General features: G+C 36.3%; 1 long non-coding RNA gene and 1 other non-coding gene across 2 annotated transcripts; one reads left to right on the forward strand and one right to left on the reverse strand.

The window, feature by feature from the left end:
• Positions 1 to 18,589: 18,589 nt before the first annotated feature.
• On the reverse strand, positions 18,590 to 19,364 carry LOC4345352 (uncharacterized). Its single transcript, XR_001548195.2, has 3 exons — positions 19,266 to 19,364; positions 19,054 to 19,152; positions 18,590 to 18,958 (listed from the first exon to the last, which is right to left on the reverse strand). It is a non-coding gene; the product is annotated as an uncharacterized lncRNA (long non-coding RNA).
• Positions 19,365 to 23,049: 3,685 nt separating this feature from the next.
• Positions 23,050 to 24,188, forward strand: LOC112936205 (uncharacterized). Its single transcript, XR_010734354.1, has 2 exons — positions 23,050 to 23,405; positions 23,836 to 24,188. It is a non-coding gene; the product is annotated as an uncharacterized protein (transcript).
• The last annotated feature ends 3,094 nt before the right edge of the window (positions 24,189 to 27,282 follow it).

Here is a 27,282-nt window from a genome sequence, read left to right on the forward strand (position 1 = left end):
TGCCTCTGGACGAGCACGGTTACGAACATACTTCTTCAGAATGCCCATGTACCTCTCGAAAGGAAACATGTTGTGTAGGTACATAGGCCCGAGAATACGGATCTCTTTCACAAGGTGACAAAGCAGATGCGTCATTATATTGAAAAATGAAGGTGGAAATATCAACTCAAAACTGACGAGACATTGCACCACTTCATTCTGAAGGGCTTCTAATCTATCCGGATCGATGACCTTCTGCGAAATTGCGTTCATGAATGCACATAACTTTGTTATTGTTGCCCGGACATTGTCTGGAAGGATACCCCTTATTACAACTGGTAGCAGTTGTGTCATCAACACATGACAGTCATGAGACTTTAGGTTTGTGAACTTCTTCTGCTTCGTGCTTATTATTCGCTTGATATTCGTGGAGTATCCAGACGGTACCTTTATGCTCTCCAAGCATTCAAACATACTTTCCTTCTCTGCCTTGCTAAGAGTGTAGCTGGCTGGACTCAAGTAATGGCTTCCTTTCTCCTTTGGTTCCGGGTGAAGGTCGCCGCGTTGTTCCATATGCTTCAGATCATTACGTGCTTCCAGTGTATCTTTCGACTTTCCGTATACACCTAGGAAGCCAAGAAGGTTTACGCAAAGGTTCTTAGTGAGGTGCATCACGTCGATTGCGTGGCGTACGTCCAAGAATTCCCAATATGGTAACTCCCAAAATATAGAGTTCTTTTTCCACATCGCCGCGTGACCATCTTCGCTCTCTATATGCTGGCTTCCAGGCCCCTTTCCGAACACTACTTTAAGATCTTTAACCATAGCAAACACTGTTTTCCCGCTGCGATGTTTAGGCTTCGTACGGTGGTCGGCCTTATGTTCGAAGTGCTTGCCTTTCTTCCGTACCGAGTGGTTTGCTGCAAGGAATCAACGATGACCCATGTATACAACCTTCCTACAGTGCTTAAGATACGTACTTTCTGTTTCATCCATACAGTGAGTGCAAGCCTTGTACCCCTTGTTGGACTGTCCGGATAGGTTGCTAAGTGCAGGCCAATCGTTGATGGTTACGAACAGCAGCGCTCGTAGGTTAAACTCCTCCTGTTTGTCCTCGTCCCACACGGGGACACCTTCCTTCTTCCACAACTGTTTAAGATCTTCTACCAGTGGTCTTAGGTACACGTCGATGTCGTTACCAGGTTGCTTGGGGCCTTGAATAATAATCGGCATCATTATGTACTTCCTCTTCATGCATAGCCAGGGGGGGAGGTTGTAGATACACATCGTAACGGGCCAAGTGCTATGGCCGCTGCTCATCTCTCCAAAAGGATTCATGCCATCCGTACTCAAACCAAACCGTATGTTTCGTGCGTCCTTTCCAAATTCTTTAAATTTTCTGTCGATGTTTCGCCATTGCGAACCATCGGCGGGGTGTCTCAGCATCCCGTCCTGTTGACGCTCTTCAGCGTGCCATCGCAACATTCTAGCATTCCCCTTGTTCCTGAACAAACGCCTTAGCCGTGGTATTATAGGGAAATACCACATCACCTTAGCAGGAATTCTCTTCTTTGTTAGCTGCCCGTCAACTTCTCCTGGATCGTCCCGTCTAATCTTGTATCGTAGTGCTTTGCAAACAGGGCATGCTTCTAGGTTCTCATACTCCCCACCGCGATATAGGATACAATCGTTCGGACATGCGTGAATCTTATGAACTTCCAGTCCTAATGGGCAGACTATCTTCTTAGCCTCGTACGTTGTCTCGGGCAATTTGTTTCCCCCCGGAAGAATGTTCTTGACGAGTTTCAATAAATCGCCAAATGCCTTGTCACTAACCCCATTTTTTGCCTTCCATTGCAACAACTCCAGAGTGGTATCCAACTTTTTGTGCCCCTGCTCGCAACCTGGGTACAACGAAGTTCTGTGGTCCTCCAACATCTTGTCCAATTTATGGGCCTCCTTTTCACTTTCGCAGTCCTCCCTGGCATCCTGCAACATCTGACCAAGATCATCCGCAACGTCGTTACCATCAGCAGCTATTTCCTCCTCGCCCGTTTGATTTCCTTCAAATCCAACATACTGAGCAAAGTCTGGAATATTGTCGTCTTCCACTTCATCTTCTTCCATTTCAACACCTTGCTCTCCGTGGGATGTCCAACAATTATAGCTTGGCATGAACCCCGACTCAAACAAGTGGAAATGAATAGTCCTGGATGCAGAATACTCCTTCTGATTCTTACACTTATTGCATGGACAACAAATAAAACCCCTTTGCCTGTTAGCTTCGGCCACTCTCAAAAAATAGTGCACGCCGTCAATAAACTCTTTGGACCGCCGGTCAGCGTACATCCATTGCCGATCCATCTACATGAGTCAAAAAAAACCGTACACAAATAATTATTCTTACAATAATGACAGTCATACAATAATTATAAGATATCTTTATTCATACAAAAATCATAAAATATTACACCAAATAATTCTTAAAAACTATTTGTAAAGTTTTAAACTAATTTTAATGTGTTTTACTTCTTTTAATTTTCATTTTAGTTTGTTTTCTATTATTTAAGATTAACTTTCACTAGAGTTTTCCTTCTCAACTATTTTATAAAACCTTGTTTAGCAAATGAACTAAATTTCTATATATTCTTTCTTCCCCACACACATTTTCTCTCTCATCAACTTACAACTAAATTTTGGAGACAAAAAAAGTGTGCAAAACATAGGTGCAAATGTAGTATGACAAAAAAAACATTGGAGGATGAAGTTGCAAACCTTTTAGGCACCTCCGATTTGTATGTAATCACCAAAATAAATTCAATAGAAATTTTGGCATGACCTCCCCTCTTTTTTGAAGAAATTTTGAAGCTTGCTCGGGCAGCTGGAGGAGGAAGAAGACATATATATAGGGGTGGGACTTTAGTCCCGGTTGGTAGCACCAACCGGGGCTAAAGATCACCGGGATCTTTAGTCCCGGTTGGTACCGGGACTAAAGATCCCGGTGATCTTTAGTCCCGGTTGGTGCTACCAACCGGGACTAAAGATCCCGGAGGGGCCTGACAGGCCCTGACAGCATTCGAACCGGGACTAAAGATGATCTTTAGTCCCGGTTGGTAACACAAACCGGGACTAAAGATCAAATATGACCGTTACCCTTTTGAACCGGGACTAAAGATCATCTTTAGCCCCGGTTTTTATTGTATCCGGGACTATTGTGGAAATCGGCCGACCGACGAAAGATGGTTTCTCCACCAGTGTATACTGCAAGATAGATCAACTTGTGTGATGTGCAATAATGCAGTGCTAGAGGATATTAGTCATCTGTTCTTTTCCTGTCCCTTTGCAAGACAATGCTGGCAATATCTGCGATTACATTGGGATGCATATTTGGAATTCATAAATATGATACAATCAACAAGTTTATAATTTGTCCATCCATTCTTTGGTGATGAGGTAATTGGAAAAGCCTTCTACTCCCTCCGTTTTATAATGTAAGTCATTCTATCATTGCTCATATCTATCTTCTATTATATACTAAAAGTTCATGAAACTTTCTACAAACGCTCTCAAACCGCCGAGTGGCGCTCTAATAAATTAAAGAAATCTATCTTCTATTATATACTAAAAGTCCATTAAACTAAACTTCCTACAAACGCTCATAAGCTGCCACATGGCGCTCCTATAAACACTCCTAGACCGCCACATAGCATTGTTTAATCTCACCGTTGATTTTCACTTAAATTGGTGGACCCGATATTTTAGACCATTAGATTGGATGTATTATTTTTTAAAAAACTAATACTTTTCTCATGTTTACTGTGGGCCGGGAAAGCATGCAAACAAAAACTCCGTATATGTATCCCATGAAAAAATATTCCGTACGTACGTACGACTGGAAAAGAAGCTGCGTAGTAAAAAAAAAAGTAATCATACGTACGTAGTGCATTGAAAAAAATAGATGGCACATAAAATAGGATTTTCTATAAGTTAAAAATAAAATATATTACTCTATAAATTTACGTAAATTAATATAAAAATAAAGTATCCAATCAATGCTTTTTAAACGTTCTATCTTTAAACACTCTTAGACCGCCACGTGGTACAGTCTATTCTCACCGTCGATTTTCATTTAAATTGGTGGACCCGTTATTTTATACCGTTAGATTAGATCTATACTTGTCATCGATTGTCACTTAAATTGGTGGACCCATTATTTTATACGTTAAATCATTAGAGGCTAGGCGCCATTTTTAAATTAGTAGAAAATCTTAAATAAACGCTTATGATTTAGGGATTATAAATTAGATCTATATACATGTATGACAACTACTTAAAAAAAATTTTCAAAAAATATCTATCAAAAACTACCGATTAAGCATGTGCATAGTGCGGCCAGAAAAGGAAAAACAAACGTATGTACGTACTTATGTAGTCCCGGTTGTATATCTTTTTTTTTTCTTTCTTATTTAGATTAGATGAAAAGCAGACTAATCCCTCCGAGCACCCCGTGCACGCACATGGACACGTACACTTCCTCCATCGTCCAATAATCCTCTCTCTCACCTTCCTATACTCTAGCTAATATTTTAAATTGTTTAAAAAATATTATAAAGAAAACAATTACCCATTAATTTCCATTAAACATTTAACCGGTGAAACCATTAAATCCACATATAAGAAAACACTGTTCTAACTTTAAACATATATGTACCACTGTCTCTTGCCATTTGCGTGACAACCAAATAACAACGAAACAATAAAAATATACTAAAACCATAATGAATAATAATACACATATAAGTTGGGTATTATGCTTTAAGGCGTAAACATGTACTACATTCATTCCAAAATATAGTAACTTTTAACTATGATTCTGAACAAGCATGCATCAGTCCCGATTCATACCTAAAATTTATTATATTTTGGGAGAGGGAATATGTTATTTCGAGTTGTATTCTAATTAGACACATGTCATCGAAAAATCCATGAAAAACATAAATGAACTGAAAAATGTAGATTATTTAATAGTTAAATTAGACTTATATTTTCGAAAATAAAAATAACTCCAACAATAAAAAGTATACATACATCAAAATGACACTTCTAAATTTATCATAAATGTACTTTTATTGTATTTTGTGTTTTCTCTATTCATGTATTATTGGAAAATTAAAGAACAAATATATTCTTTTGACACCATATTGATGTTCTTTATCTCCTACTTAGCCTTCGTTCCATCTAGCTCATTGGTTGAGCATGTCCATGGGACACGAATCGACGTAGGTCATTAGCGCAATATTAATTAAGTATTATATATTATAAACTCAAAAGTGAATTTATTTGATTTTAAAAAAAATTGTATAGAAAATATTTTGCAAATACACACCATTTAGCAATTCGGTAAACGTAGTCACGATAACTAAGTGAGTAGCCAATCATATAAGCATTTTAGAACTTAACCATAAATATATTACGTATGTACTAAAACTAATATGTAGTATACAATATATAATTATTCAATAATGTTCCCACTAATTTATCCCTATGTATATATGTTTTATATACAAACCACTATCCACCAATGCCAAGTTATATTGCTTACATGGTATCCATATGCAGTGCGTCTAATAATTAGCTCACATCCAATGAACATGTTTGTCATGAAACACGGAGGATAAATGACGATACTAAGGCTGCTTTTCATTCGTTAGAGTTGGGAACGTTTCCTGCTGGCACGGAAAACGGAGTTGTTCATTAGCGTGTGATTAATTAAGTATTACCCTAAAAAACTTAAAAAATGGATCAATATGATTTTTTTTAAAGCAACTTTCCTATAGAAAATTTTTGCAAACAACACACCGTTTAGCCGTTTGAGAAACGTGTGTGCGGAAAATGAGTGAGGAGAGTTGGGAACTCTCACTGCCAAACTCAGCCTAAGGGCATGTTTGAACAAATAATGATAGGTAAATAGAGAGTGCCACCAAGCCACATCAAATAATAATTGACTACAAATAGATTGTGAGTATGACTAATAGCATTCCTACACTCCTACAAACACTCCTAAGATGCTATTTGACGCTAAATATAAGAAAAAGGCAAAACATCTGGTCATCAATTTACACTTAAACCGATCAATCCATTTTCAACCATTAGATTAGATCTATTCTAATCCCTTGCTTCCAAAAATCAGCTAATCTATCCCTATGTACATATGTACACAAGAGATATCAAAAAGAAGAAAAAAAGAAGAGCACGTACATCTTAGTAGTTTTATGTTTCTCTCTTTATAGCCCTAAGGTTTTCTTCAAATTGTGCATGTATGTAACAACCACTCCTGGCAATGTTGTCGGAGAAGCAACGCCGCTATGGCGCCACTTCACGCTATCCCACTAATTTTCTTGAAAGTATTTTTTAAAAAATAGTGTAAAGGCAATCATAGGCGCTGATATAAACGTGTGCATACCCACTCCATGAATACATATATGCATACCCTACCCCATATGAGAGAAAAATATTTGTTCAAAAATGGGAAAAAGTAAGTGCGAACGAGAGATTACTATTGACTAGAAAAATATATATACATACGTACAATCGGAAATGTCATATGGAACCATATAATATCCTTTTTAATTATGTCATTCTCATTTAAATAGCATTAACAATTAGCACAAATAATTTCAACAATATAAATTATTCCTTAGTATATTACCCATAAACATGCATAGGTGAATTAGATGTATAATAAAAGAAAAAAAAATTGAAGCCCATATTATGTTTGCGGAGGATGGTGATACGCGAGTTTACATAAAATTGAGACAAAGTGATTTTTGTTTAAATATGATAGTCATTTTTATTTAGCATATAAATTCTATGGTCTATTTAACAGTATAAATATTTTTTTCTTTTAGATTATATGTTAATCTAGGGTTCTTATAATGGATATAATGAGCCATGACTTCTTTTAGTATTCTTTTTATAACCAATAAATAAACTGCCCGCGCATATGCGCGGGCTTCCTTTCTAGTTATTATTATTATTATTATTATTATTATTTTATATACTAAAAGTCCATGAAACTTCCTACAAACGCTCTCAAACCGCCAAGTGGCGTTCTAATAAATTAAAGAAATTCCTAGAAATTCTAATAAAAAAGCAAAACATCTAGCCTTTGGTTTTCACTTGAACCGGTGGACCCATTATTTTACACCGTTGGATTAATTTATGGAAAAAAGAACAGTAATCCCTCCATGATCTACTATTCCTGCTAATCGCTTAGATTTATATATAGAAAAAAAAAAGGACGTGCTATATGAGTCTTTGTGTGCGACGGGCCGGGATGGGGGTTAATTATGATCTACCGCACTTCTCCAGGCAGCAACATTCTGCACACGCGACAAAACAACGACTACATATACATCGACCTCTTTCGCTGGTGATCGGCCTGCACCAGACGATCTGCGCCACAAGAGCAGCCTTGAGTGCCATGAGTCCATCGATGTAGATCCATCCAATCTCTTGCATCCCCAAACATCTACTGCTCCGGGTACAATTTTATCAATTAAGATTTGATTCAAACTCTGAACTGCTAACTACTGTTGCTGTTTTTTTTTTTAAGAAAAATCCCGTTCAAACTTCCAAGTTGTTTCGTTTTCTGATATGAAACGACATCAACTAATTAAGGGCTCTGCTAAGACACCGGATGACCCAGTTCACTTGCATCCAGGTAGATCCAAATAACTTTTTGTTCACAATGCAAGCAACCAACATGATTTAGCATGGCACTCTATAAACATTCATGAGTCGAGGAATCCTATAGTATCAATATTATAGCCCGTGCAATGCAAATTTAAGGAATCGTGTGGCCTAAAAATAAATCGATTATATACTAAAAGTCCATTAAATATCCTATAAACGTTTCTAAGTCGTCACATGGCACTCCATAAACACTTATAAGTCGTCATGTGGTGCTCTAATAAATTATAGAAAATCATAGAAATTCTGAGGAAAAAAACATATATCCCTTAATTTTTATTTAAATTGGTGAGACCAATATTATAAACGCTTGGATTAGATTAATTTCAAATCAAACCGGATACTAACGGTCCCACCTCTCCCCTATATGTACGTACTGCATACGTCACCCCCCCCCCCCCCACCCCGTGCTACTCCTCACGACCGCTTCCTTTACATACATACGTTATAAAATATAACTCTTTCTAAATATTCATAACTCAATTACCTGTGTTGTTTTAAAAAAGTTTAAACACTATTATTTTTTACTCACAAAATTAAAAATTTAATATATAGAATAGAGTAATTTCTGCTTAAGACGACGATGAATTTAAGAATATAGTTATATTATATTTTTTTATCCATTAAATTAACACTTTACGATTTATATGGACCCATTATTTAGACTTTTTTCTAACAAAAATATCTATAGCCATTAATTTCTACTTAAATTGGTGTGGTGGACCTAATATTAAGACCATCAAAATTATCGCTTTATAAATTAAGCCTCTGAAGACCTCTCGCTCATTCCATTCGCACATCATTGATTTTAGTACAAACAATGAAGCACCGCATCTGAACGGCTAAGTTGATTTATCAACGTGATCACGAGTATCTCAACAATATTTATTTACACTATACGCATCAATCATATTTATGTAATAACTATACTCTTATAGTTCAAACATTTTTTTTGAAGAAAACAAAAGAGCATGCGAAAAAGAAGAAATTAACTTCAAATAGTTGTTGATATTTTACACTGCCAATAAAATGGGTAGTGTTAATATAATATTGTGGTTGAAAATATGAAACCGTTAAACTTCTATAGAGGAAAAATACACACCAACCTTTAATCTACCATTAAAATGTTTGTCACTATGTCGTGTGCCGGCACTGTTTGTGTAAAGATGGTATGCATGGTAAGCTAGCTTATTACTCGATGCATGCGTTCGTAAGACTTTAATCCATCTTCTATTAATTAAAAAATTAATAAAATGACTTTTGAGATTTGTTAAAAAAGATCAAAACCCCTGAATCATTTTAAAAGAATATTGTCTGACCTTAATTTAGTTTGCCCCTTAATCTATGAGACATAATTTCCGAACAAACTATCATCTTACGTTCCAAAAATACAAAAGCCCGTGCATGCGCACAGGCCACCTTCCTAGTCTATCTATCTATCTTCTATCTATCTATCTATCTATCTTCTATCTATCTATCTATTATATACTAAAAGTCCATTAATCTTCCTATAAACGCTCCTAAACCGCCATGTGGCGTTCCTACAAACGCTCCTAAATCGTCACATGGCATTTTATAATCTCACCGTTGATTTTCATTTAAATTGGTGGACCCATAATTTTAGACCGTTAGATCAGATCTATTTCCTTCCTATTAGTATCACGTGCGTATGAGTAAAAACTAGCGTACGTACTTATGATGAAAAAAAGATAAGGTACTGTTCACTTAAAAAACAAACAAACGTACATAAGTACGAGAAGAAAAACTATAAAAAAAACCTTTAGATACTGTTTACTAAAAAACAATAAAAACATACATACGTATGCACGAGTAAAAAAACTATAACACCCTTAAAATATGTATGCACATCAGTAGAAAAAATTAGACCGTCGTTTTAAAATAAGATTTTCTATACTATAAAAACACGCAATATGTTACACCATTATATTAGCCCGCTTTCTCTTAATAAATATTACAAAATTTGGTAACCCGGATTATATTATTGAATTATAGGATCAAGGACCATAATTTAATAATTTAATAATATTAGATAATTTAATAATTTTGTTTTATATTAATGGTTGAATACTACAAGTCCATTAAACTTCCTTAAAAAGCTCTCACGCTGCCACATGCCAATCTTTAAAACGCCCTCAAGCTACCATGTAGCGCTAATAAAATCCATCCCTAAATTTTTACATAAATCAGTGGATCCAATATTTATAGCCGCCCGACTTAATTGAGATTAAAATAACCTAGCGCCGCGGTATATAATCCGCACAATGAAAGCAAGTAGTTGGTTCAAAATTTATATTTGCTATTACAACATTTAAACTTTAGGACTTATGTTGAATACGTATTTAAATAAATACTATAGATCACACATATCATAAGGAAACAAGATATTTAGATCGCTCCTCTTTATTCAAATATATATGTAAGTATATAACAAATTGCGTGAGCATGTATGAACCAATTAGAAGGAGGGGTAACTTGATGGCACAAATAAAACAAATTTATTAGTAATAATAACTTTCTAGGAGTTGTTTAAAAATAGAGCACCTTATTTTTAATATACACTTAATTTGTTCGACATTTGTTTTAAACTAATTAAGTCAATCTCCTTTCAAGATAATGAAAAAGATTATAATTGATTTCTTACCGGTATAAATTAAATATTGTATAGTTTAAAGCTAACAGATAGGTTGAAACAATTATCCAAGCAACACCGTTGAAGAAAATTTATAGAGAAATAGTACTTTTAAAGTGTGATAGGTGTCATTCAGTTGATATACATTCTGTCACTATAAGTTTTTTAAAAAATACGAATCCACGTAAATACCCGTGCGATACATGCCTGCGCGAATGCGCGGGCTACCTTCCTAGTTATTATTATATACTAAAAGTCCATTAAACTTTCTACAAACGCTCCCAAGCCGCCACGTGGCGCTCCTACAAACGTTCCTAGGCTGCCACTTGGCAGAGTCTAATCTTACCGTCGATTTTCATTTAAATTGGTGGGCCTGTTATTTTGTACCGTTAGATTAGATCTATACCTGCCATCAGCGGTGGAGCCAACCAAAAAAAAGGACGTGGGGTCATCACTGTGAACCAATATTACCGATAAATAAAACCATGAAAACTGCTTGGTTTTCGTACGTCAAACCAGTAGTTTGAGAACCTTTTTTTTATTACAGAGTTGTGACAAAAAAAACATCGATAGTTTTTTTTTTCTTTTACACTGTTGCTAGAAAATCATCCAATGAGCTTGTAAACCAGCCGGCTAATCAAAAAGATTTTAATTAGTAGCTGTGCTCATACAAGATGACCAGGTGGACTGGGGTTAAATCAATAATTTTACTGGGAGCACATTCAACTACACCATAGGTAACAAGAAACCCTTTTACATGCCGTTTTCTCTAAACGACACCCAGATAATGGCACGTATGACTTCAGTCATCGGTGTTGATTGTAAAATCGGCACCTATAATGTGTGTAGGTGCCGGTTTTGTACCAAAAATCGGCACCTATACCGACTTATAGGTGCCGAATATGGACCATCATGCCACGTGGCTGGCCTTATATGTGTCGATTATTTACAACAACCGGGACTTAATAAATCAGATAAATCGAAGAAATTATAAGAAAAAAAGAAATACATCTAGCCATCGATTTTCAGTTAATACGGTGGACCCAATATTTTACATCGTCGGATCTATCTTTAAAAAAAATCCCAAAACCCATAAAAATCATCTCCACTGCCCTTTCCTCCTGGACCTCCTCCCCTCACGGTGACTAAGTACATACATCCCTCCCACTTTCCTTCCTTCTTTCTCTAATTTAACTATTCAACTTTAATTGATGAATCCATATACATGTAAATAGCTCAGACTTCTAATATAAATGTTTTAAGAGCAAATTTTTAAGCACCATATTACACAAATATTAAATTTAGATTCTATAAACGCTCCTAAGTCACCACGTGGCAATTCGACAAACGCTCCTAAACCACCATATGGTACTCTAATAAATTATGAAAAAAACACAGAAATTAAAAAAAAAGAAAAACATCTAACCATTGATTTTTTTTCTTTAAATTGGTAGGGCCAATATTTTCAATCACTAGATCTAATCTTAATCTTAACCTATTTAAAAAATTGAAGATGACGCCATGCTCTGTCGCTTGATGATGCTATCCATGAGTCAACCACACATACTCCGCGCGTATGTTCCGTTAACGAGAGAGAGAGAGAGAGATCATTCATATGATAAAATCTTCCAGCCTAATCGTAATGCAGTGTTGCAGTCCATCGAAATCAATTTTTGTATATATTCACTGCATATAAATTAAGATATGAAACATCAATGAATAAGCACAAACAAAGTTTGACGTGACCTAAATGAACAGAACAAGGAAATTTGATCGTATCATGCATGGAGGAAGTATGGCTTAATATAGCATGAGATGATAATCAAGAAAATAAGTCACAACTAACCTAATTAGATAAAACCATGTATAAGGAAACGTTACCGCAGAAATGATGTATGATAATGACAGAAACATAGTACAAAATAAATTTATTTCGTAGCTAAACAACGTAATCTTATACTCCCTCCGTTTTTTAATAGATGACACCGTTGACTTTTTCTCACATGTTTGACCATTCGTTTTATTCAAAAATTTTATACAAATGTATAAGATATAAATCACACTTAAAGTACTATGAGTGATAAAACAACTCATAATAAAATAAATTATAATTACATAAATTTTTTGAATAAGACGAATGGTCAAACATGTGAGAAAAAGTCAACGGCGTTATCAAATAAAAAACGGAGGTAGTATGTTACTTTGTACAGTTTGCATCTTTAGTGAGGGTTAAGTGTATAATTATATATATGATTGTAGCAGACATAATAAATTGGCACAAACATAAAAAATGCCTAACTATGTAACAAAAATTTAGAAGTGGAAAGATGATAGGCACTAATTTATGCCCACTACAAGCTAGCTAAAATTATTAAAAAAAAGGTCAGTTTGGAGCAAATAAATTATAACTCTAATATAATTTTATAGAAAAATATTCAATCTATGACATCAACAAAAATTTACATTTTAAAAGCAATAACACGTGAGCAGTTATGTTTAGACATCAAATAATATTTCCATCGAACTACGTGGAGCCTCGCACAATCTTTATGAAATGGCATATGGGTTGTATTCCACATCGCACAATTAAATTGGACCTCACGAAACTTTTTATTTTAGCAATGGAAAAAATGCAATACTTTGAGAAAAGAAATAGAAAGTTAGCAGCATCAGAGCAGGACACAATGAATGAGTTATAATATCTAGCATGCATTGCTAATGTTATTTCACATACGGACTATCACATATTAGCACAAATAATTTTAAGTCTCTTATCCAACTTTTTTAATCGTTTGAACAATTATATTCATCGTAATGCTTTTACTCATACAATTATATAGATCACTTACACCGAGCTTGAATCAGTGTACTCCCTTAACTATACAAAATATCTCATTTTATGTCCCAACAATATTTTTTTATTTACTTTTTTATATATGTTTTAAACGAGTCATATTTACCTTCACATATATAAAGAGACAAAAGCCAATGATAATTATGTGATATCCTAAATTCCAATGTGTCATGGGTTTTTACTCTGGCGTGTATATAAGCCACTAATAGCATTGCATAATTGATGGCCCTTCATATTTAAAAGTTATATTTTTCATATTAAATTTACATTTTATTACTCCTGTTGACTAGGTATTTTTAGAAAAATATCATAAGGGTGCCACATATCATAGATAGATTGATGTTGTGCAAGAATTAATATACTTACATGCATATGAACTAGAGGTAAGAATAGCTTGATACACATAAAATATATTCATTAATTAATAAATTCTTAATATTTCATAAGAAAAGAGTGAGACAGTGAACATTCAATTAAAAAGAATGGAAAAAACATATCAATTTAACTTATCAAGCATGTTTTTAACGAACTAATACACATGCCCGCGCATCGCGCGGGCTACATTCCTAGTTATATATCATTATCATATAACTTCGATGCTATATATATAGCATTTCAAAAATTTTCACTCCTCTTATTAACCGTCACATTTTTTTTCAATTAATTTCATCTATTTTTCTAATACATGTATCCAACTCTAAAATGTTTATATTCTTATTTTGGTACAGCGAGTACTCTTTTTGGCTGCTCAAACGGTTGCAGCCAAAATTTGAATTTTCAATCTCAAATTTGAAGCTAATTTTGAGGGTTTTTTTGTCGAAGTTTATTTTTCTATATTTACTTTTAGATCGCTAAAAATACGTACATAAAAGTTTTATTCACAAATTACTTTTCGTTTGGCTCTGAAAAATAGCTCAATTGCAAATCGATACAGAAATTCTGCGGTTTTTCCGACCACGTTCCAACCAAACAGAGGTGATGGTAATTTAAGTTTCAATTGTGGACGGCTTCTATTGGTCGGTGATTGTACATAATTTAATTGACGTGTTGAAACCTTCTAGAGGTCCTGTACTTCCAGCAAAATTCCTACAGATTTCTCTTTCCACACATGCTCAGAAAACACTGTAAACGAGCCAGCAGGTACCTACCTACTGACAGAACTTAACACTAATTCTATACACCAGAAGGATATATTATGGCGAGTTTAATTTCAGAGTAAATTTTATAAAACTATAGATATTTTGATAAAATTATTATCGATGTATCACAAAATTTAGCATTAAGTTTTTCATGGAATTGTAGATTGAACATGGAGTTTCACATGACTTAGATTGAATAGCAAATTTATCACAACACTACAGATTTACTATCAATTTAATCACAAAACCATGTTTATAGCTGCAACATATAGTAGTAGCGCAAGGGATTTAATATATAAGATATGTAGTTTCATGATAACTTTAATACTAAATCTCTAGTTTACTATTAATTTAGTCTAATCCTTCTTCATGGGAAACTGCGCGAGAGGAATTCAATTGATTGACCAACAATTTTTCACACATAGATTCAATGACATGCCATCCAAACATTCATTTTATTTGAGACCCTGCATACAATATGTATATTGACCGAACAATTAATGAATGAACATAATATGAACAAATCGAACACACATCGACGCATAAAAAATGTACATATATACTAATGAACCGCCTGAAGACTCATGAACACTGACATTTTTTCATGCTTACTATCCTATTTGAATAAAGTATGAATTTTCATATTTTTTTTCTTCAACAAGCATTGCCAAATTAATCAATTCGATCAGTTCAATTCAGCCGTTGAGTGACGGGAACTTCTTCATCCTAATGCTCTTGCCTAAGAAGAAAAAAACACATATTATGACAAGCCGAGACAGGGGATTAGCCAAACTAATTAATAACGATTTCACATGAATCTATAAGTCTAAATTAGGTGCTGTTCTGTGCTCCACCACCTCCCTGTTGGCCGTGGTTGCTGCCCATGCTGTTAATGTAGTACTGATGATCTGAGTTTTGCTGCTCCGGCATCCTGCCAGTCGAAGTACCCTTGGATGAAACTTTTGATGAAACTTTTTGATGAAACTTTTGCTCCTGTTGCTAGAATTGAGGCAATTAGACTTTTGTTGGCTTTTGCTGCTTCAAAAGGTTTTAAATTGTATCAAATGGATGTGAAAAGTGATTTTCTAAATGGTTTTATACAGGAGGAAGTTTATGTCAAACAACCACCAGGTTTTGAAAATCCTGATTTTTCCAACCATGTTTTTAAATTGTCTAAAGCTTTGTATGGTTTGAAACAAGCTCCTGGGCATGGTATGATAGGCTTAAAAACTTTTTGCTTGCGAAAGGTTTTACAATGGGAAAGGTTGACAAAACGCTTTTTGTTCTTAAGCATGGTGATAATCAACTTTTCGTTCAGATTTATGTGGATGATATCATCTTTGGTTGTTCGACTCACGCTGTGGTTGTAGATTTTGCTGAGACTATGCGCAGGGAATTTGAGATGAGCATGATGGGTGAGTTATCGTACTTTTTGGGATTGCAAATTAAGCAAACACCTCAAGGTACTTTTGTGCATCAAACGAAGTATACGAAGGATCTTTTGAGACGGTTCAAGATGGAGAATTGCAAGCCAATTTCAACACCAATTGGTTCTACAGCTGTGTTGGATCCTGATGAAGATGATGAAGCTGTTGATCAAAAGGAGTATAGAAGTATGATTGAATCTTTATTGTATCTAACTGCTTCTAGGCCAGACATACAGTTTGCTGTGTGTTTGTGTGCACGCTTTCAAGCTTCTCCTCGTGCTTCACATCGTCAAGCGGTCAAGCGGATAATGAGGTATTTCAATCATACAGTTGAGTTTGGAATCTGGTATTCTACTTCATCTTCTATATGCCTAAGTGGATATTCAGATGCTGATTTTGGAGGTTGTAGAATTGATAGGAAAAGTACTAGTGGAACATGTCATTTTCTTGGTACATCATTGATTGCATGGTCTTCTAGGAAACAATCTAGTGTTACTCAATCAACTGCTGAATCTGAGTATGTTGCTGCTGCTAGTTGTTGTTCACAGATTCTTTGGCTTTTATCTACTTTGAAAGATTATGGTCTTACTTTTGAGAAAGTACCTCTCTTTTGTGATAATACTAGTGCTATTAATATTGCTAAGAATCCTGTTCAACACTCACGCACAAAGCACATTGATATTCGTTTTCACTTTTTGAGGGATCATGTTGAGAAAGGAGATGTTGAGTTGCAGTTTTTGGACACAAAGTTGCAAATTGCTGATATTTTCACTAAACCTTTGGATTCTAATCGCTTTGCTTTTCTCCGTGGTGAATTGGGTGTAATTCATCCTTTTGGCATGGTTTGAGGGGGAGTTTGTACCTCATGGTTTTATCAAGCAATAATATGACAATGAAAAAATTGAGAAAAGAGCGCTTTGTTTATGCATATGGTATTTTCTTGTGCATGCTAGCAATACTTTGAAGGTTTATTTGTCTCTAGCATAGCTTGTATGTATTCTAGTCTTTTCATGAGATTTAGATTTTGCTTTTAAGGAAGATGATGCATGACACTTAAATTCTATACTTGAATTAAGAAAATATGCAATGTTGATGCTAGCATATGGTTTGATCTATAAATGCTCTATATATATGCTTTATTGACTTGTTATTCCTCAAATGGCTTTAATTGCTCATTGTGAAAAAGAGAATAAAAAATATGAAAAAAATGAATACCGAATCCTTGTAAACAGTCTTGACGACAAGGACGTATTCGATGTGAGCAAAATAATGGGTGCCGAATCCCTGGAAACAGTCTTGACGACAAGGACGTACCCGGAATAAAAGAGAAAAATATGAGCAAAAAGGCTCAAGAAAAGAAAAAGTTAAAAAAATTCTCTTGGTTATTTTGTGCTAAAGGTTATTTGAGAAAGAGTAATAAATGCAATAGGTATATGTGTTTAGTGTTTATTCTTCAACCTATGTGCTTGTTAAGATGTTGCATTATAAATCGTATGAAATCATGAATTTTGATTGTTGATTCAAGCTTAAATGTAAAATCTTTGGTTCATGGTTATACTTTAATGCATGCTTGTTATGTTTTAGATGGGTTCATCTTCTTTTTATTGCAATACATGACATGATATGCTATATGTATGCTAAGCTCTTGAACATTAATGAACATAATTCCTATGCTTGATGAAATCATTGTCAAAAGGGGGAGAAATAATGTGAAAATTTTTTATTTTTGGAGAAGCAAAGTGAATTTTTGGAGAGATGCTGAGAAGAGCATGTTTTTGGTTCAAATGGGAATTTCATTCTTTTAAAAAGGGGGAGAAGTTTTCTTTTGGATTTTTGAGCACGATGTGTACATTTGTACGAAGTGTGCTTTTTACCACCAAATACCAAAATATTTTTTGTGAGTTTGCCAATGTGTTCCTCAAGGGGGAGATTGTAAAATCAAAGGTGTTTTTTATTATTATTCTGTGATGAACAATTGGGCATTAGAGATTATTGGTTTTGTTATTTGGAATTTATTTACGAAGTGGTTTTGGAGATGATTGGATTTACAAATGAATCTGCAGGATTTATCATTTTATGTGGACCGGTCAGACCGGGCTCTGGTAGCCGGTCAGACCGGCGTGTAATGCGCGGTCATACCAGCGCAGCCCGCGGTCTGACCGGCCGACACCGTGTCGGTTTCGGTTTCGGGTTGTTTATTTGGATATCCGAGTTTATTCCATGATTATGACTTATAGATGGATACTATACGTATGTAATAATATTGTTTGCTGCTAATGAGTCAAGTTGGAGATAGCTTGGTCTCGGAATATGGTTTCTTTGTTTGTTCCATGTGTAGGTGACTCGATGTCTCGGGAGAGTATTTGCGGTGATGGACCGGGAGTCGGCTTGGGGATAAGACGACGTCCGTGGTGGTCAGAGATCATGCGGGATACTAAGACTAGAGTTGATGCACGTGGTTGATGGAGTTTCCATATGGCATACGATGGAGTTATTGTGTGCGTATGGGATGCGGAGTCGAATTTGGAAGGAGTCCAAATTTGGTACGTTTGGTGATGAAAAGTTTCTTTCTTGTACTAGTGGGTTTCCTAAGGTGTTTAGGATTCCTAGTATGAGTTTGGTTCGTGGCTTTAGGCTGCCTACCTCATGTATAAATAGAGGGGGAGCGTGAGGCTTCCCGGTATCGCTTTAGAGAGCAATTGAGTTGAGTTTTGAGTTAGGGTTTCGAGTTTAGTCGAAATTTTTGTAAGGAGTGCTGTTGGTGCACTTTGTAAACACAGAGAGAAGTAATAAAGTCGTCATCCACTTTAAGAGTTCTTCGATTTGTGTTTCACCGGGTTTCGGCGGTCTAACCGGCGGCGCACCGGCGGTCAGACCGGCGGCATCGCGACGGTCCAACCGGCGGGCACACGGCGGTCAGACCGGTGGCGACAGGAGTCGACGACAGGCGTTCTCGACGGTTCGACCGATCGATCTACTTCGGTCAGACCGACGTTCATCAGCGGTCAGACCGGCGCAACTACTTCGGTCAGACCGCGATCCATCGATTTTGAGGGTAACTTTTATTTCCGCTAAAAGTTTTCGGTTTTTGGGTATACTAACCATTCACCCCCCTCTGGTTGGCTTAGTTCTTGTGATTTGATTCTACAGGATGATCCTGCACAAAATTAACAGCGCGTAAAAAACCATATGATATGTAGAATTACAGGGTGTAATAATATAATGTACTGCTTTTATCAGCAAACTAACTACCATTGTAATACGATGAAGCCGTTGATTGGCCGTTGTTTTCTTTGTAGGAGTTGCCGTGGTTTGTTGTTCCATGTTGTTTCGGCTTGGAGTTCGAATGCCCTGCATGAGTGGATTCATTCAGTTAGAGAGCTAGTTTATTCATGACAATAGCTATATATAATAAATAAAGTACAATATTGTTAATTTGATCAAGATTTTGAGTAACTAGTCACCTTTTGAGTAGTAGTACGTCCATTTTGATCTTCTCAGGTGTTGTGCAACCGTTTCCTTCTGATCGAGATGCTTGAAAATGCTTGATCGAAGGGGGTTATTGTTGAGAGCACGTACATTTGTTGAGTTTATATAGGATCGATCTCATGCCTAAGACAATCAAAATCCTGGGAACATTCACTGACAATGCACCTTATTTACAGTCGTTTTGGCCTCCTACTTCTATAGTTATTGACAATATTGCTGATCTCATGAAGCAACCTCCTGTTTCCATGAATATGCATGCGCCATATGGCCGAGAGTACTACGTTCTCAGAAATTTTCAAGTTTGCCGGGGAACGTTTACATTGGTCACATGGGTACTCCTACTCTTTTGACATGTTTTAATTTTTTTCAATACCATGCTCTTTAGACGGTTTCAGCCAGCAAAAGAAAATTTCAACGCAAATCGCGATACAACGCTGCTCGAGCTAATTCTACAGTTTTTCCCGCCATGTTCCAGCCGAACATGCGATGCTAAGTTAAGTTTAAATCATGCATGCATGGACGGTTAGTTTCCGTGTTGATCGGTGGTTTCGATATAATTTATTTATAACTAGGAAGGTAGCTCGCGCATTCGCGTGGGCATGTATGGATTCGTATTTTTTAAAAAACTTACAGTGACAGAATGTATATCAACTGGATGACACCTATCACACTTTAAAAGTACTATTTCTCTATAAATTTTCTTCAACGGTGTTGCTTGGATAATTGTTTCAACCTATCTGTTAGCTTTAAACTATACAATATTTAATTTATACCGGTAAGAAATCAATTATAATCTTTTTCATTATCTTGAAAGGAGATTGACTTAATTAGTTTAAAACAAATGTCGAACAAATTAAGTGTATATTAAAAATAAGGTGCTCTATTTTTAAACAACTCCTAGAAAATTATTATTACTAATAAATTTGTTTTATTTGTGCCATCAAGTTACCCCTCCTTCTAATTGGTTCATACATGCTCACACAATTTGTTATATACTTACATATATATTTGAATAAAGAGGAGTGATCTAAATATCTTGTTTCCTTATGATATATGTGATCTATAGTATTTATTTAAATACGTATTCAACATAAGTCCTAAAGTTTAAATGTTGTAATAGCAAATATAAATTTTGAACCAACTACTTGCTTTCATTGTGCGGATTATATACCGCGGCGCTAGGTTATTTTAATCTCAATTAAGTTGGGTGGCTATAAATATTGGACCCACTGATTTAAGTAAAAATTGAGGGATGGATTTTATTAGCGTCACATGGTAGCATGAGGGCGTTCGAAGGATTGGCATGTGGCAGCGTGAGAGCGTTTTAAGAAAGTTTAATGGACTTGTAGTATTCAACCATTAATATAAAACAAAATTATTAAATTATCTAATATTATTAAATTATTAAATTATGGTCCTTCATCCAATAATTCAATAATATAATCCGGGTTACCAAATTTTGTAATATTTATTAAGAGAAAGCGGGCTAATCTAATGGTGTAACATATTGCGTGTTTTTATAGTATAGAAAATCTTATTTTAAAATGACGGTCTAATTTTTCTACTGATGTGCATACATATTTTAAGGGTGTTATAGTTTTTTTACTCGTGCATACGTACGTATGTTTTTATTGTTTTTTAGTAAACAGTATCTAAAGGTTTTTTTTATAGTTTTTCTTCTCGTACTTACATACGTGTGTTTGGTTTTTAAGTGAACAGTACGTTATCTTTTTTTCATCATAAGTACTTACGCTAGTTTTTACTCATATGCACGTGATACTAAGAGGAAGGAAATAGATCTAATCTAACTGTCTAAAATTATGGGTCCACCAATTTAAATGAAAATCAACGGTGAGATTATAAAATGCCATGTGGCGACTTAAGAGCGTTTCTAGGAACGCCACATGGCGGTTTAGGAGCGTTTATAGGAAGATTAATGGACTTTTAGTATATAATAGATAGAAGATAGATGTTCAAACCTTACTGAATACTCATGGACATTTCCCGTGGAAGTCATCAGAATACTTCGTAAATCTACCACATACTCCCTCCGTACTTGTAAAGAAAGTCGTTTAGGACACCGACACGGTCTCCAAAACACAACTTGGACTTCTTATTTCTATAAAAATATTTATTAAAAAGTGGTATATGTATACTTTTATGAAAGTATTTTTTCAAAAAAAATCTATTAATATAATTTTTATATTATTAAACTCAACAACTAGAGAGTTATTCATGATTTATATTTTCAAGGTTTGACTTAAACATTGTCCTAGACGACTTCGTACGGAGGGAGTATATAGTAACCGAATTGGAAGCAAATTTAAGTAATCAATGAAGGGATACGAACTTGCATGTATTTTTTCCCTGCAGTTTCTACTGCCATTAGACCAGATAGTGTCGGCAAGAAAAAAAAAACAGAGAGGTTAGCCTAAAACGTAGGTAATTCTGCACGGTGACCAACTCTTTCTGTTTCATATCTGCGATTTAATTTGACACAATTTCCTGGACATTAATTTCTCGTGGAATTTAGATGTCAAGATACTTTGAATAAACACCCCCCGCAAAAAAAAAAAAAAAAAAACTTTGAGTAAACACAACTACTAGCCCCATTCCAAACTCCACGTTAACTAAGCATATTAGCGGCAGACAATAAGCGTACTAATGATAAAAAAAATGATATTTTATAGTTGTATTTTAGAACTCAACCTCAAATAAATGAACAGCTACATTATTATTACACGTAAATTTCCATCGGGTTTCCGTTGTGAAATCGCTTCGTAGTAATAATATTAACTTCCACGTCTAGACCGAGATTAATTAACTCCCTGGCACATGTGTTGCAACAGCGCATCTAACGATGGAATACTCCATGGTCAGATAATATTCTACTAAAAGAAAAACTAATACTCTCTCCTTTTTTCTATCTTTGACACCGTTCATCTTTTTAACCTCTGTTTTTAACATTCATCCTATTAAAAAAAATTTCTGTGGTGTAATTTGTATCGCTACAAATAATTTAAGAATGGCATATTTTATATATTTATATAAATATTTTAATAAGACAAACGGTCCAAATGTATTTTTAAAATCAATGGCATAAGAAATGGAGGGATGAAATCGGTTGTGGTTGGGAACAAATTCCTCCATTACCACGTGCTTTTTTAAGTATTACCTATTTTTTTAAAAAAATATGGATCGATATGATTTTTTAAGTCAACTTTCATATTTTTTTTAAAAAACACACTATTTAATAATTTAAAAAGTATACGCGTGTAAAACGAGAGAGGTGAGTCGGGAAAGTCAAAGTGTACGTCGAACACATGTACGTCTACCGGAGATGGATAGTGTCAGTCTTTTTTCCTTAGTTTCGGAAACATGAAAAAATTTAGTTTTTTTTTCTCCGGAGACATAAACAAGTCTCCAACTTTACGCTCACGTCTCACTACTAGGCATTTTTCCCGATGTGGGGGTCTTTTTTTCGCAGGCGGACATGACCCTTAGAGCCAAATGACCGCTGGGTGAAGTTCGCTGTCCGTTCGCAGGCGGACCACTTAAACGGCGCTTGCGAAAATCTATTTTCACACGCGAACCTTATGTGGTCCGCTTGCAAAAATCCTACATAACGAAGTAAAATCTAGTCATCCTTATCCTCTCCTCCACCACTCATTCCGTCCTCTCTGTCTCTCTCTTCCCTTCCATCCCCTTCCTTCCTCCCTCCCTTCCTTCCTTCTCTGCTCCCTCCCCTCCCCTCCCCTCCCCTTCCTTCCTTCCTACAATGGAGGGAGGCGGCGGGGGTGGAGGGGGCCGGCGGAGGCATGGACGAAGGGGTTCGACGGCGGCGCGGGTGGAGGGGGCCGTTGGCGGCGCGGGGCGGAGGGCGTCGGTGATGGCGCCTACGAGCGACAACGACGACTACCGCGCCACGACGACGACTACCGCCGGCCACGTCGCTTCCCCTCTCCGCGACCCCTCCTCTCCCAGATCCGGCGGCGCCTCAGCGGGGAGGGCCGGTGGCGGCAGCGGTTCGGCGGGGAGGTCCGGTGGCAGCTCGGCGAGGCTCGGCGACGAGGGTCAGCGCTGAAGAGGAGGTCAGACGGAGGCGGCTCAGCGAGGTAAGGAGGGCCGGAGGTGGCTGCTTGGCGATGAGGGACGACGCCGACGATGAGGGCCAGCTAAAAACGACACCTATAGTGCTTTTCCCACTTCAAAAGATGGAAAAAAAGGGACCTTTAATATACTATTGATGTCGGTTCTATAGAAAAACCGACAGCTATACTATAGGTGCCAGTTTTTTTCTAAAAAATAGCACCTTTAATGTACTATAGGTTTCGGTTAGTTAAAAACCGACATCTGCAGTATATTAAAGGTGCCGCTTTTTTTATAGAAAAACGACACCCTACCAAACAAGCCGAGCCGAGCTGAGAGACAGCCGCTTTTTTTTATTTTATCGGCCTTATCCACTCGCTGAGTGGGAGTTGAGGGGGCAACCTTATCCACTCGGCCCGCCCCCTCTCCTCCTCTCACCCGTGAGTTGTCTCTCAGCAGCGGGCGATGGCGGGCGGAGCCCTCCCCTCTGCCAAATCTGGCCTGGAAGGGAGCCCGACGACTGCAGGAGGGGCTGCGACGGCCCGGTAGCGGTCTCCCCACCCAGCGGCGGTGGTGCCTTGACAGCGGAGGCGGTGGCGGCGCCTCCCATCCACTAGATCTGGCTAGGAGGGGACTTGGCGATGGCCCGGCGACGGCGACCCGCCAGCGGAAGCGGTGCCGGTGCCGGGATGTTCATGTTTGTTTATGTGTTCATCTTGTATTAATGTATGTCTTGATGTTCATGTGTGTTCTTATATGTTCATGTTGTACTCTTGTGTACTTGATGTTCATGTGTGTTCTTATATGTTCATCTTTGTGTTCTTGTGTTCGGGTTGAAGGGGGTTGAACAGGAGGGGGAAATTGCTTGAGCCGATGCATCGAGCCGACTTTCTTTTTTTGCTTTCCAGAGATTACAAAGATGCCAGTTCTAGAATCCGGCACCGATGACAGAAGTGGTGCCGATTGGGAAAACCGGTACCTAAGGGGGTTTCCCGACCGGCACCAATTGCAGTTTCTGTAGTAGGGAGTCACTATAGGGTGTATGTTCGTAGAACATGACAAAGTTAATGGCAAATTGTAAACCTGTGACAAACTCAGTGATATATAATCGATTATCTCTATATTTAATACCAAACCATATAGTGTACTTGGTACTATTATTGATATTTAAAATTGAATAATATATTAAAATGATTGTTTTTAATGTAAATAGCTTATTCCTTAATTAAAAAAGAAGTGTTGTCATCAATTATATTTTTTAATTACTAATTTTTTAATTAAATAAGTAATGTCTTTGATGTTTTTGCAAGCACATTCTAATGGGTTTGTTTGATGTTCCAATAAATATTTGTGACTATATTTATTTCGGTTCGTATTTGCTCCGTATCTTTATTGATGATATTCGATTTCCTTTTGGTATCCCTAGTTTCTGTTTCTAGTTCCAATTCCGAAAAAAACTGAAAATATTTTCGAGCCGTTTCTTTGATCCCTAGTCTCGGGGTATACACTTGAACAAACAAATTTTATTGAACAAACAAATTTACATTCCTATACGTGTATATACATCGATCCACCTAATTTTGCTGACTTCCTGGAAATCTTGTTACGACGCGTAGCTCCTAGAAATTACACCATTATTTATTCACACGAGCTTATCAGACACGAACAAATTTACATTCGTATATATACACGAGTTTTTTACAGTAGGGTTGAGTATGTGCAGCCTCTGGCATCGTTCATGGATAGCAACAAATTGTCAGTACTCCTTGGTGGTTTGCTGGCTACTCGCGCTCTCCTGCGAAAATGTAAAGTTAGTTCTGGATTGAAAAGCTCAACAAGGTCACGGATAACTAATATAAAAGGATAGATATATATGATTTCTTGTATATATATTAGGTTAATTACCTTTCACTTTTCCCTTGTCTGCCTGACCAATTGACGTTGTGTAAATGTAATGAGACATGCTCTGTGCTAGCCCTCCTGTGAAGCTCGCTGCTGGGACTGGGTGAGAAGTGCCTGTAGCTACAACACCACGAAATTAAACGCAGCATCAGTCACCTACCTAGCTCATCTCTTTGCTACTAGCTACCTAATTCATTAATTATTTTTTTCAATACTAACATTTTGGATATATATTTAATTACATATAGTTTTCAAGTACATATGCATACGTTTGATGAGCTATGTTTACATTTTAAGATAGAAATAAAAATAAATCAAGCAGCAATTGAATTAATTTACACGGTATACTTATAGAAGAGGCAAATAATTAAAATCAACTGTTTGATCAACCAATCCAATGATAAGCTAGCGCTAACCTATAGGGTCGTCCCCTCCCTGATTAGTGCCCGTGGACGCTCCAGAGGAGCTACCTCCACCCTGGGTAGGCACAGGCTTTCTAGTTCCTGCAAGAATAATTAATGCCATGAATAGTTTAATTAGCTACTAATATATAGCAGCTTTTATATATGAATTTAGACACACATGCAGTTATCTAGATTGAAAGCTAGAAATTCTTATATTTTGGAATGAAGGGGAGTACGAAAGTAATACTACCCGTCTTAATATAGTGTTTTTTACCATATTTTAAGACGGAGAAAGTATCTCAACTGCACATGTCTCAGAACACAAGTTTCAAAGATCATACCCGTAGAGCTGGCCATTGCTCCTACTTTTGCAAGGATCTTATTCCTAGGAAAAACATCGAAATTAAATTGTTGAGTGTTTGTGATAGATTATTTTGGCTTGTGTATGTGCTGCTTATATAGATTATCAGTAGCCTTAGGACTACTGTAATTACGATCATTGTGATGGGAAAGTGCAATGGAGTAGTCATGGAAGCTGCAAATTACTTTGACATTGAGGGCCACTTTGATTCGGAGGAAAAACATAGGAATTTTAGAGAATTTTAATCCTATAGGAAAATTTCTTATGAAGCCCTTTGAAACAAAGGATTGGATCCTATCCTATGAAATTCCTATAGAATGTACAATCCTATAGAGATTTTGGAGAAAATTTAGCAAGAGTTTCAACCTTTTGGTAACTTTCCTTTGAGTCTCACTCTCATCCAATTCATGCGTTTTCCTGCGGTTCAACATTCCTGTGTTTTTCCCGTGTTTTGCAATCCTCTGTTTTACACTTACATTCCTATTAAAATTCTACGTTTTTCCTATTCCTACGTTTTCAATCATGCGATTCAAAAAGACCCTAAATTTTTGTTTCAGAAAAACAGACCTGAACGTAAGTTATCCAATTTTACCGTTAGTTTTAAGGCAGGACACATAATTGTGTCTTAATATCCCTAGAGCCAAGAAGGAAATTCCTAGGCACGACGGGAGATATATTTCTCCCAGTCAATGTAGAATTGCCGAGTGTTGGATACTGCACACGCAAATTAACTGATCAAGGTTCGTTTTACTGTACAATCTATATAGTCCTAAAATATAACAAATATTCCTACCATTCAAAATTTATCATAATAAGTAATTTCTCAACCTATATTATCTTCTTAACTAGTCACACAACATTTTCCATTTAAGTTCTATACATACTTACTCTTTTTAACCAATTATAACGTTCCCTCGTTTAACGACACACCAGCTGATTCTTTAATCTTCATGCATGTCCACCTCAAAAGTTTTTATATTTTGGATGTGACATGGTAGTAATTAATGCAAGCCAGTAGTACTACTATCTCTGTCATAGAATAATTATATTTCTTTCAATCAAATTTATTAAAAAACATTATATTTGTAAAACTCAGCTAATTCTAGCTTACCATAAAGTTGATGCCCACTAAATACTAAGGCTTAACATGCAGGTGTGCCACATCATCACCACTAGTAATTATTATTTCGAGTACTTTAAATATTATTATGTAAATATAACATATCATTTACAATT

The sequence above is a fragment of the Oryza sativa genome, chromosome 8 (assembly GCF_034140825.1).
Source record: "Oryza sativa Japonica Group chromosome 8, ASM3414082v1".
NCBI lineage: Eukaryota > Viridiplantae > Streptophyta > Magnoliopsida > Poales > Poaceae > Oryza > Oryza sativa.